At 26.2% G+C, this 11,899-nt stretch overlaps 1 pseudogene across 1 annotated transcript; it reads left to right on the top strand.

Annotated features, from left to right (window-relative positions):
• Positions 1-1,165: 1,165 nt before the first annotated feature.
• On the top strand, positions 1,166-9,948 carry LOC145940734 (uncharacterized; annotated as a pseudogene). Its single transcript, XR_014426066.1, has 13 exons — positions 1,166-1,459; positions 1,802-1,871; positions 4,626-4,815; positions 4,929-5,101; positions 5,614-5,700; positions 5,954-6,106; positions 6,200-6,298; positions 7,011-7,100; positions 7,230-7,328; positions 7,569-7,741; positions 8,806-8,965; positions 9,269-9,385; positions 9,843-9,948. The product of XR_014426066.1 is annotated as an uncharacterized LOC145940734 (transcript).
• The last annotated feature ends 1,951 nt before the right edge of the window (positions 9,949-11,899 follow it).

Raw genomic sequence — 11,899 nt, 5'->3', positions numbered from 1 at the left:
AGAAACAAATATTAGAGAACCGATTCCTTCTTATACAAGGCTGCAAATTTGCTTAAGGTATTTAGCCAGTGGAGACAGCATGAGATCAATAGGATATGCTTTTCGAGTTTCTTCAAACACTGTTTCGCAAATAATTCATGAAACTTGTCATGAAATCTGGCTGAAATTAAAGGATTTAGTTATGCCACTACCAAGTAGCAGAGCTGATTTTATAAACGTTTTTTAAACGTTTATGAAACGTATCTAACGTTTTATAAACGTTTAAAAAATGTTTATAAAATTAGTTGTGTTACTTAGGTTACTCTACGCCGTTTACTTTAACCTCAAATACGACTAGGACACAACAGGACGCAATGATACTCTCTATTCCGCAGGATGCGGATTGCGGAATAGCGCGGATTGGTTGCTTCAATGACGCACTCTCTATTCCGCAGTCCTATTACGCACCGTGTGATTTCGGCCTTAGTCTGTCGCATGTAACAATTAAAATATTGGTAATTATGAAGGAGAGGGGCTTCCTCACCGATTTTGTTGAAACTTTGTAATTTTGTATATTTTGGTGCGTAAAACACAAATCTGCAAGTTAAAATTGTCGCTCTCAATTAGGAAAAAAGTTATTAAGTGTTAAAGTTGACAGTTGCGTGGTTAGAATATCTGTCATGATGTAGACACATATGAGCATGCGCAATAACCTCTTCTCATAGTCTAGCGTCTTATTTCAGTTATTACATTTGTCATTTTTATTTGCAACCTCAAAAAAATTGGTAATATGGCATATTCAATTGAAAAAATAAATAATAATCCTTGGCTTGCGGTGCAAGATGTAGTTGGAAGTGCAAAAACATGGCCAAAATTTATTAGAAAAATGTTTTGGGAAAAAAAATTAACAGATTATAATCGCATGATAATAGTAAATTTTGCGTATTTAAATGGAATTTCAGAAGAATTTTTTCATGAAATTTTAACATTCACATTAAAGCATGCATATACAAACGAAAGAAAACGCAATGTCAAAGATAGATTTCTTTATTTGAATCACGAGGTAAATCTTTTATGAATGTCTATATTAAATAAGTGTTATCCCAGATAGCACAAAGGTGAATATAAGTTCATAAAGAATTCATTTTAAAGAATACTTAAGGATTTAGAGAAATGAATATCTTAAGAATTCTTGAAGAATTAACCATAATCAGTTGATTTGGAAGTATTCCTAAAAAATTCATAATAATGAATACTTTGTGACTCAGAACTGTGAATACTTTGCGAATTTATAAAGAAGTACACTTTGCTATTCCATCGCACATGCGCGGATATCCGTAATTTTATCTCATATTGTTTTGCGTACAACGTACAACGTGTGTTACAGTGTGTGTTAAAAGGTGCATTTTTGTCTACAAAAAATACAATATATGTATGTTATAATTAACTCCAAAGTGCAGAAATCTTGTAAACAAAATTAGTAAGTATATACGATTGAATTGAATATTATTTTTATAAGTTGCTTTATTACATAACCTCGAATCATACACTGCATATAATCATATGCAGTGTATAATTCTTTATTTTTATTGTTCAGTAAGTAATATTTGTTAGCAGTCTGCCAATAAATTGCGGCGATAAATTCGATCAGAATAATGTGTATAAATTCATATAGACATCTCCTGCAGTGTCTATATATTTTTGGCTTATGTTCTGTCGATTATTATCTCTATTGAAAATTTCCTATATTCTTTTATATTTCTATACATTTTTTATAATTATGTTACATAATTTATTCATATATATATATTTTTTATTGCAGATTTATCAAAATTAGCCAAGCTGCACGAAAATTAAAAAGCAACACACTAGAGAATAAATAAAATAAAAAAGTAAATTCTATATGTTTTAAATTATAATTTACACAATGAAACGTCGAGTAAAACCATTCAATGAATTATCGAGATGGCAACAAAATAGACGTTTACGTCTAAATATAGACGAATCAGTTATTTTTGAAAATTATGTTGAAGAGAAGTCAAATATAGATATAGCCATCCCAAGTAACAAACAAATTATTGAAAATTATGAAATGGAAAATCTGTGTATTCAATCACATTCTGAATGCACAGATATTAGTGATATCCTGCAATATTCCGATTCAAATCATTCTAATAATGTAGATGTACAAGAAGAAATTAAATTAATCGGAAATATAGTGAATAATAATTATGAGGCAATTAACACAACAAATTTTGTAGAGCATAATAAAACATTTGCATCAGAATTACAATTCTGGGCTATTACAAATAATATTTCTAATTATGCTTTATCATAATTATTAAAATTATATAAAAAATATCATGATAATGAAGAGATTCCAAATGATGCTCGAGCGTTTCTAAATACACCGAGAAAATGTATCATTAAAACATGCGGTGATGGAGAATTTATCTATTTAGGTCTTCAAAAAGTTCTGCTCAAACATTTGAAGCGAAACACGTCTCATTTAATCAATAATTTAATAATAATTGACATAAATATTGATGGACTACCAATTTCTAAAAGTACAAACAGGCAATTATGGCCAATTCAAGGTAGATTCATCAATGTAGATAAGCCTTTTATTATTGGAATCTACCATGGCATGTCAAAACCTTCTTCTGTTGAAGAATTTTTGAATGAATTCGTTGATGAATACTGTATTTTGCGAGATGAAGGTTTTGAATGGGATAGTAAGCGTTATTTTGTCCGAATTCGAGCAGTAATATGTGACTCTCCTGCTCGTTCATTTGTGAAATGCATTAAATATTCTACTGGTTATAATGGATGTGAACGTTGTATAGTAAGAGGGGAATATGAGGATAAAGTAATATTTCTAGATTGTAATTGTGAACGAAGAACTGACCACAGTTTTAAAAATAAACTTGATCCTTATCATCATACTGGAATTTCCCCATTTGAAAGACTTGGAATTGGAATGGTCAGTGCTTTTCCACTCGATTACATGCACTTAGTCTTGCTTGGAGTAACGAAAAGGTTAATGTTATTGTGGACAAAAGGCGTCAAAAAATGTCGCATTAGCAGCCGTAATTATAGTTCTTAACGAGTGATTATGTTTAAATCAAAACGTACCCTTCGAAATATCGAGAAAACCGAGATCAGACTTTAATGAATTTCACAGATGGAAAGCTACGGAATTTCGTTTTTTTCTTTTATATTTAGCTCCTTTTATTTTGCTCTTCATTGCGCTATTAGAATTTTATGCGATCCTTTAAACTGCGTACGTAATAAAGAGTATGCTTCTAAATTATTACTGTGCTTTGTACAGAATGTTAAAAGTTTGTATGGTACAAAAAGTTGCGTATATAATATACACAATTTGATACATCTTGCTGATGATGTAGATACATTTCAAATGCCACTGGATAATTTTAGTTGTTTTCCATTCGAGAATGAAATGAAGAAGATAAAAAAATATCTACGTAAACATGATAAACCATTATCACAAATTTTTAAACGCATATCAGAGGAAACCTCACTTTCAAATGAGACTGTAGAAAAAACAATGTATCCAATATTAAAATATAAAAGTAAGACCAAATTGACTATTCCGTTTTGTCATGATAGCTCTTATGAAGAGTTAGTATTTGAAAAGTTTACTTTACGTACAACAACACCAAATAATATATGCTATTTACAAGACGGCAGTATATATAATGTAAAATATATTGCAACATTTAATTCAAACATCTTCTGCGTAGGATACAAAGTAACAGTTTCTGATGTACCCTTTTATCCACTAGAGTCTAATAAATTAGATGTACATTTGATAAAAAATGAAAATAAAATATTAGAGAGATTTACAGTTGATCACATCAAAAGAAAAGGTATAAAAATAACGTTACAAAATTCCGCATTTATATTGCCATTTTTACATTTTTAAACTTTGATTTTTTATTTGAATTAAACAAGCATTATATGTTATGTTGAATTAAAAGAATCTCTAAACGTATATTATTACTTATAACAATTATTTCTTATTATTTACTATTCTATTGTGGAAAGTTGTGTTGTGTCTTATTTTACACAATGTTTTTATACTGATTGTGAGAAGAAAGAGAATATGAATTTATATGAATGCAGAGTAAATTAGAAATTACGTATATAATATATTGCGCTTTTATATAATAATATATTTATACAAATTATATATATATATATATATATATATATATATATATATAATATATATGTGATAATCAGAATTGGAAAAATTATTTTGTAAGAGTTATAAATTACTGTTACTGTTCTTTAAAAAAAATAACTTGTTACAGTTAATACTGATAATGAATAAAATTCATTATATTTCCGTTATTTATTCTTTAATACTAACAAGATTAAATCTTAATAAATATACGAGATATTCAGATGTTTTTACTTACATTAGATATTTTATTTATTGTTTCATGTTTTTTTATTACTTTATAAGTGAAACTAAACTTGTAACAAAATAATTATTAAAGTATTTAGTAATAATGATATAAATAAAAATGTGAAATTTTCTCTTATATTATCCTGTTCTTCTACATATTTATTTTATCTACATAATATAAGGATATTATAAAATGTGCAAATGGTTATAGATGTTTTATGTCGTTCATGTTGAAACTTGGTTTCAAACGATCCCCCCAGAAAACTGGTTGGATAAAGAAAAAAAAATTGCCCATTGGCCTAATGAAAAGAATTCCGTAATCACAATGTGGATAAAAAAACAAATACCGCGCAAATCTGATTGGAAAGTATATAGTTATGATTGTTTGTTTGGACCATTTGGTGAGTAATAATTTAAAAGTTTTTTAACTCGAAGGTTTTATAAAATCTGCATTCTTCTCCATAATTTGTCTTATAAATTTTTCTAAATTATTATTTTTTTTAATTTTTGGTAGAAGATTATAATAATTGCAAAAATTTCGAAAAGCAGTGCACAGGATATTCTTCCCAGGATGAAATATTGTATGAGCAATACACAAAAAATAATTGTCCCAAAAACGACATCAAAAAAAAAATCCGAAATACGAGGAAACTACAGATAGTGATGAGCAATCTTCGGAATCTGAAGGTAATGTTATACAGGAATATATATACATATATATATATATATATAATATGTGTGTGTGTATGTGTGTGTGTATGTGTGTGTGTGTGTGTGTGTGTGTGTGTGTGTGTGTGTGTGTGTGTGTGTGTGTGTTTTTGTGCGTATATATCGACATTAGTTTTTTTATAATGAACATTTTAATTTAACAAATAAGATTATAAAAATAATATATAACTGTGTAAAACATAATATTCACAATTATAATGCATTAAATGCATGTGTATTTATTTAATTATTTAATAGTTTTATATCTTTATTAAAGTCTATTTTTATATATTACTTTTTATTAAATATGTATTTATAATACTTTTTTATCTTAATATTAATTAAATATTTTTATCAAATTGATTGACAAGTATTTAAAGTACAATAATTTTTTATCTACATTTGTAGTATTAAAACAATTTGTAACTATTTAAATATTGCTTATAATATCTTTTGTATCACAATGATTTTTATGTACGCTTAATTCACAGATGATATACCAATAAAAAAGATTAAATACACTAATAATACATCAAAACTACAATCATTACCATCGGAATCAGATTTTGTATGCATTGGTGAGAGAAGTAAACTATATAATAATTAAACTATATAATAACTATATAATAATATATTCTCTGTTTTAATATTGCCTTTTTATCATTTTTGATATGAAAAAATTTAATAGTAATTTAATAATATAATTATTTAGGTATTATTTAATATAATTATTATTGGTCGTTTAAGAAATATGTACCTTGATTATAATTATTTAGGACTACTTTTTCATTATTATATAAATTTTCTTATTCTAATTAACGTATTTTGTAGATCCGATAACAGAAAAAACTTCAAATATGACTGCTGTAACAAGATCAAAACAACTTACATCAACATCTGATAATGTCATCGATAACAAAACTTCGAAATGTATTAATAGTGTCACAAAAAAAGCTTGTAACAAAAATAACACAATTGATAAAGGTGCACATGCAATAATATTAATTTAAGATATTGAAAAAAATGATTATGCTGTATTATGTTTGTACATGTTCCATCATGTTTAAATCTTTGTAGATGACGATTTCTATTTGGAAAAACAAACAGTAGTGTTGCCTACATCTGATGTGCACACTAATGATCAGCCGGCGATATTTATTTCACTTACTGACCGAGGTAACACTGAAATGTTATATTGTGTAATTCAGATATAGGAACATATTATTACTTATAAAATATATTGCAAAATAAATACTCTTGACTTTGAAAATAAAATACAATAAGAGTTAATATTAGTAATTAAAACATATATTCTGATCCAATTTACACTTTGAAACATAAACTTTCTCAAATGTAAGCTCTCCCTAGTAAGTAAAATTATTTTCAGAATTTCTCATAGCAATTTTGTAGATTTCTTTTTCTGAACATTTCTGAAAAATGTGTCAATTCGTATAAAAATTCTAAAACTTTCTTAGAAAATTTTAAGATTTTTTCTATATAAATTGACACATGTTTCAGAAATGTTCAGAAAAAGAAATCTAAAAAATTGTTATGAAAAATTCTGAAAATAATTTTCACCGAAGCTTTTATTTATTTCAATCTATAAAATATTTTAAGGCAATTATACAATACATATACAAGATGTATGATTTTCACCGAAGCTTTTATTTATTTCAATCTATAAAATATTTTTATGCAATTATACAATACATATACAAGATGTAAAATGTATTAATTGAGTAAAATTTATATTTTAACGCTAAATTGTAATAATGAAATACTTATATCTGAATAGTAATATAACAATCTAAAAAATATGCTTATTACATTGAGCAAGAAAAAAAACAAAATAGAGTGTAATAAGATATCAATATTTTTCTAATTTTAGATATCTTAGATACGGGGAACATTACATTTGACATGAATAATGATGACAATAACAGAAATAACATTCCCAACGTTTGTGAAGCAGGCCCAAGTAATGCCAAATTATTTTAAATAAAGTATCCGCACAATTATTTGTATAATTAAATTCTTCTAAATAATGTATGCATTTCTTTAAAATGTTAATAATTATTATGATAATATTAAGTTATATTTATTTAAGGTACATCACGAAGAGTTATGGAAACATCAAATACTACAAAAACTGTTAATAACAAATTTAACGTATTAGGATGCATGAATAATTGTTGTTCTTGCATAGGTATATTTGTAAACACTTACACACGCTTTTATATTAAAATATTTTAGTAATATAAATATTTGTATATAATTGTAAAGACTCGCGTTGAAAACAATAATTAAAAATAAATATGGCTATATAAGAGACTCTTATATAGTTATATTTATTTTTAATTATAAATATTTGTATTCATGTTGATTTTCAACAAAAGATTATATTAATTTTAAAAGATAATATATAATCAGTTTTGGCAATTTTTAGGTAAGATAAATAGAAAATTAGATATGATATTACATATCTTGAAATCAACAGATATTAATAAACAAAATAATGCAAGACAAGAAAATATTGAATTTCTACAACTACAAACAAAAGAAGAATTAGAGGCACTAGAAAAATCACTTGTGGATGATGCAGAAAAACAAGAACAATTAGTAAGTATAAACACATAATAACATATTAACGACGATTAGATAGAACGACATATACCTATACAATATTAATATTATACATGTCATTAATGTAGGATATTTCTATTCTCGAATTATTTAATATCTTAATATTCGAATTTACCCGTCGTTTTTTTTTGTATATTATAATTGTTTTTCGTTCTGACTCTGACTTTATTATTCCGAACGAGGATCTTTGTTGATCGCGCGCGCTGTTTTATGTATACATTTTTAGTTGCCGAACGACGTCCGTTGTCTTTGACCGGGTATGTTTTTCGTTTGCGTCTGCGAGGCGAGACCGAATTTAATACGAACAAAAGTCGTTGTCGTTAAAAAGCCGTCGTGCGAGTAAGACCGATTAGCGAAACATTGCGCGAGAGTATTAGAGAGCGATTTCGACTTCGATCCGAGACCCTTTTCTTTTTTGTAAATTTAACAAGATCTCTAATAAATTTATTTTCTATAAAATAATAAATTATTTTAAACATCCTAATAAAAAATCCTACATTAATAATAATGTTCATCAATTAAGTATCAATCTGTATAATTAATACAATCCCAGCAAACACATATTATAACAATTATATAACATTTTGGAGTAAAAAATAAATATAACGCGTTATATCTTTATTATATAGTTGTTATATACCATCTCTTTACTATTGCTATATAATATATAGCAAACACATTATAACAATTATATAACATTGGAATAAAAAATTAAAATAACAGCTGTTATATCTTGATTTTATTACAATTATGTTCTTAATGTAACAAAAATATTACGTTATATAATTGTTATAATATTAAATATATTAAATATATAACAATTTTTTATATAACATTACTCCTTCTTTGAGTGGGAAATTACAAGGAATGAGAGTATTACATGTTACAATTTTGTTATGTTTTGTTACACTGAGTTATGTAACCGTTATAATATGATTATAAAATGTGTTTGCTGGGATGTTATTGAAAAACTATATTTTACGTTTTTCTCATTTAATTGTTTATTTAGAAAAGCCTAAATAAATTTTTTAATTATATAGAAAATTGTTATAAAACAAGAAGGCGGAAAAAATGCTGGGGACCACATAAGACGAGTAATGAAGAGGATAATGACAGACAATTTAGCTTTGCAATATTCTTGGAGTGGACAAAAAAATACTATTCGATTTAAAGATTTACTTATTTCAAAACTTATTTTAAGTAAGTCATATAAAAACTATAATATATTCATACAATTTAAATATGATTATATGTATACATATATGTATATGCGTGTGTGTATATATATATATATATATATATATATATATATATATATATATATGTACACTTTTTTGTCAATTTTGTATGTACGTACATAACACATTTTCCAAAATTAATAATTACTAATTATAATAATTAAAAATTTGTTATAGTGTTATTACTTCAACGCTTTTTTTCACGTACATTTTTTCCCTGCAAAATGATTTATTCTATGTAAAATAATATTTAATCTGTTAACAGATTCTGTTGCTTCTCTACATACATCTACGAATATGAAGATGATGGAAGATGCCATACAGTCGTGGCTGAATCACGCATCAGATCGTAAAAAGAAAGCAGAAAAAAAAGAGAATCATCGTGAGTTATTTATTAGAATTTTAATTACTTGATCGCTTATACGATTTTACCTCTATAAGTATATAAGTGATTCCAATTATGACGTTTCGAACATTTCAGTGCTATAAAAGTTGATTCGTATATGCCGCATTTATTGTACATTTGAAATAATTTAAATGCTATGATAAATGTAAAAATATAAAGAGGACATACCCTGGTGAAAATTATTTACAGAATTTTTTATAACAATTTTTTAAATTTCTTTTTCTGAACATTTCTGAAAGATATATGTGTCAACTTGTATCAAAAATCCTAAATTTTCTGAGAAAGTTTTAGAATTTTTATACGAATTGACACATTTTCTAGAAATGTTCAGAAAAAGAAATCTAAAAAATTGTTATGAGAAATTCTGAAAATATATAATTTTTTTACCAGGATATCATTTTTGGTATATAACATTATATGGAATTTATTCCAGATGCACAACTTTGATAAGAATTATTGAACTGCACGTAATAATATACTTAACCGTAGCCACCTAAGTCTTTCTTTTTTTAAACATTATTACATGGTACTGTAAACTGTAATTTTTATTAGTTTCCGCAGTGTTAATTTATTTTAAATTACAGTGTTCATTACATATTTACAGTTATTATTACAATGAATAATATTGCATATGAGGCATATTTTTTATTTTATAAATTTTATAATTCTGTAATAATAAAATAATATATAAAAATATATACAACTAAATTGAAGTAATACACTTTTGTATTTATTTTTCCTTTACACAATATCTTTCCTGATAAGGTAAAATTATAAACGTATTTTATTTGAAAGACGACAGTATTATAACAGTATGTATAGCTATATGTAAACTTTATGAATTAAAAAAAATAGTGTTTAGAGCAGATAAAGAAAATTACAAAGGGTACTTTATTCCAGCAAGGAACATAGATCAGTGTGTCACACTGTGCCGTCTGTGTTCCTTGCTGGAATAAATAAAAGCACCCTTTGTAATTTTCTTTATCTGTTCTAAACACTATTCTTCTTGAATTCATAAAGTTTACATCTGTTGAAATGGAAAATAATACTATATGAATATTTTAAGAATACTATATGAATATTTTAAGAATACTATATGTATATTTTAAGAAATTTTCAAGAACTCCAATTATGGTGCATGTAACTTCCTCAATAATTCTTATCGTATTCTTCTATGAATTCCTAAATAATTACAATTCAGAAAAGAAGAAAATTTTAAGAATACTTTGTGAATTCACTGTGCTATCTGGGATATATATATATTTTTTTTATAATTTGTAGGAACTCGGACGAAGTCGACGTAGTCGTGTTTATAGTTACAACATTTATTTTAAAGAAATATTAGATTTGAACTTTAATCCACGCAAAATAAGTAATTAATAATAAAACAAATAATAATATTCTATTTATAGGCTTTAATATACCAACTATTATCTGCTTTAAAGCAGAGAATAATTGCTTTAAAGCAGAGAATAATTAATATATTGAACAGTATATATAAACAATAAATTTAAATTTATGTTTCAGCCTCCGAGACATTTGCTTTATTGGTAGAATAAGTCTTCGGTGGATACATCTCCGCAATCGTACAGAAAAAACTATTCAAATTTTCTTCATATTTATGAACGCGTTTGAAGAGAAATTCTGCTAAATATCCCACTAAGTGTGAAGAGCGAGTCCCATATCGTGGGATATTAGCTCTTACTTCTCTCCAAACACGTTCAATATGTTGAGTGTGAGCCTGCATATATAAAACAAATAAAAATATAATATTACATTTAATATTGTTTAATTTGTAAGATTATATATTTAAATGTGTGTGTGTGTGTTTGTTTGTATTTACCGCTATCTGGGTCAACAAAGTTCATGGAGTGATTTACTTTCAGATGTTGGAAGCCTTCATTGCTTAAACAGTCATATGACTTCCAACAATCTGACATTATTGTTGTCCCAGGTAAGATCCATTCTTTTATTAAACCGAGAAGAGTCTTTTCTGTACGATCTGGAACTGGAACAAGAAAAACTTTATGTATGTTGCGCTCATATCCACCGAAGATCCAATTTCCTTTAACTATTCGGCCACGATTATATTTTCTTTTGCCGATTTTTGCTTCATCTATCTCGACAATACTATTGGGTCCACCAAGTTTTGTTGTATTTTTTTCAACCCTGTGTAGGCAAACCTATAAAATTTTTTTATATTATGAATTTTACAAATATTTATATTTAACGTATCATTTTAATAATAATATTAATATAATAACAGATATTTAATATATTAAATTATATACTTACCTCTCGGCAAAAGGAAACCCAATCAACAACCGAATGACAAGAAATTTTCAATTCTGTACATAAGAATTCTTGTCGAGGAGGCCTTAACATAATAAAATATGCAGTCATTCTGCATATTGTTTCCAAACTTAATTTAGATCTGCTAAACCAAGTATCAAATTTTGCACTTGCTTTAAAGTTACGTTGTTTTTTCAC

Source organism: Prenolepis imparis, unplaced genomic scaffold, assembly GCF_030444845.1.
Source record: "Prenolepis imparis isolate NDT839.2.m4 unplaced genomic scaffold, iyPreImpa1.0 SCAF_9, whole genome shotgun sequence".
Taxonomy (NCBI): domain Eukaryota; kingdom Metazoa; phylum Arthropoda; class Insecta; order Hymenoptera; family Formicidae; genus Prenolepis; species Prenolepis imparis.
Note: the sequence above shows the minus strand (reverse complement) of the source record. Positions and strands in the feature narration are given on the sequence as shown.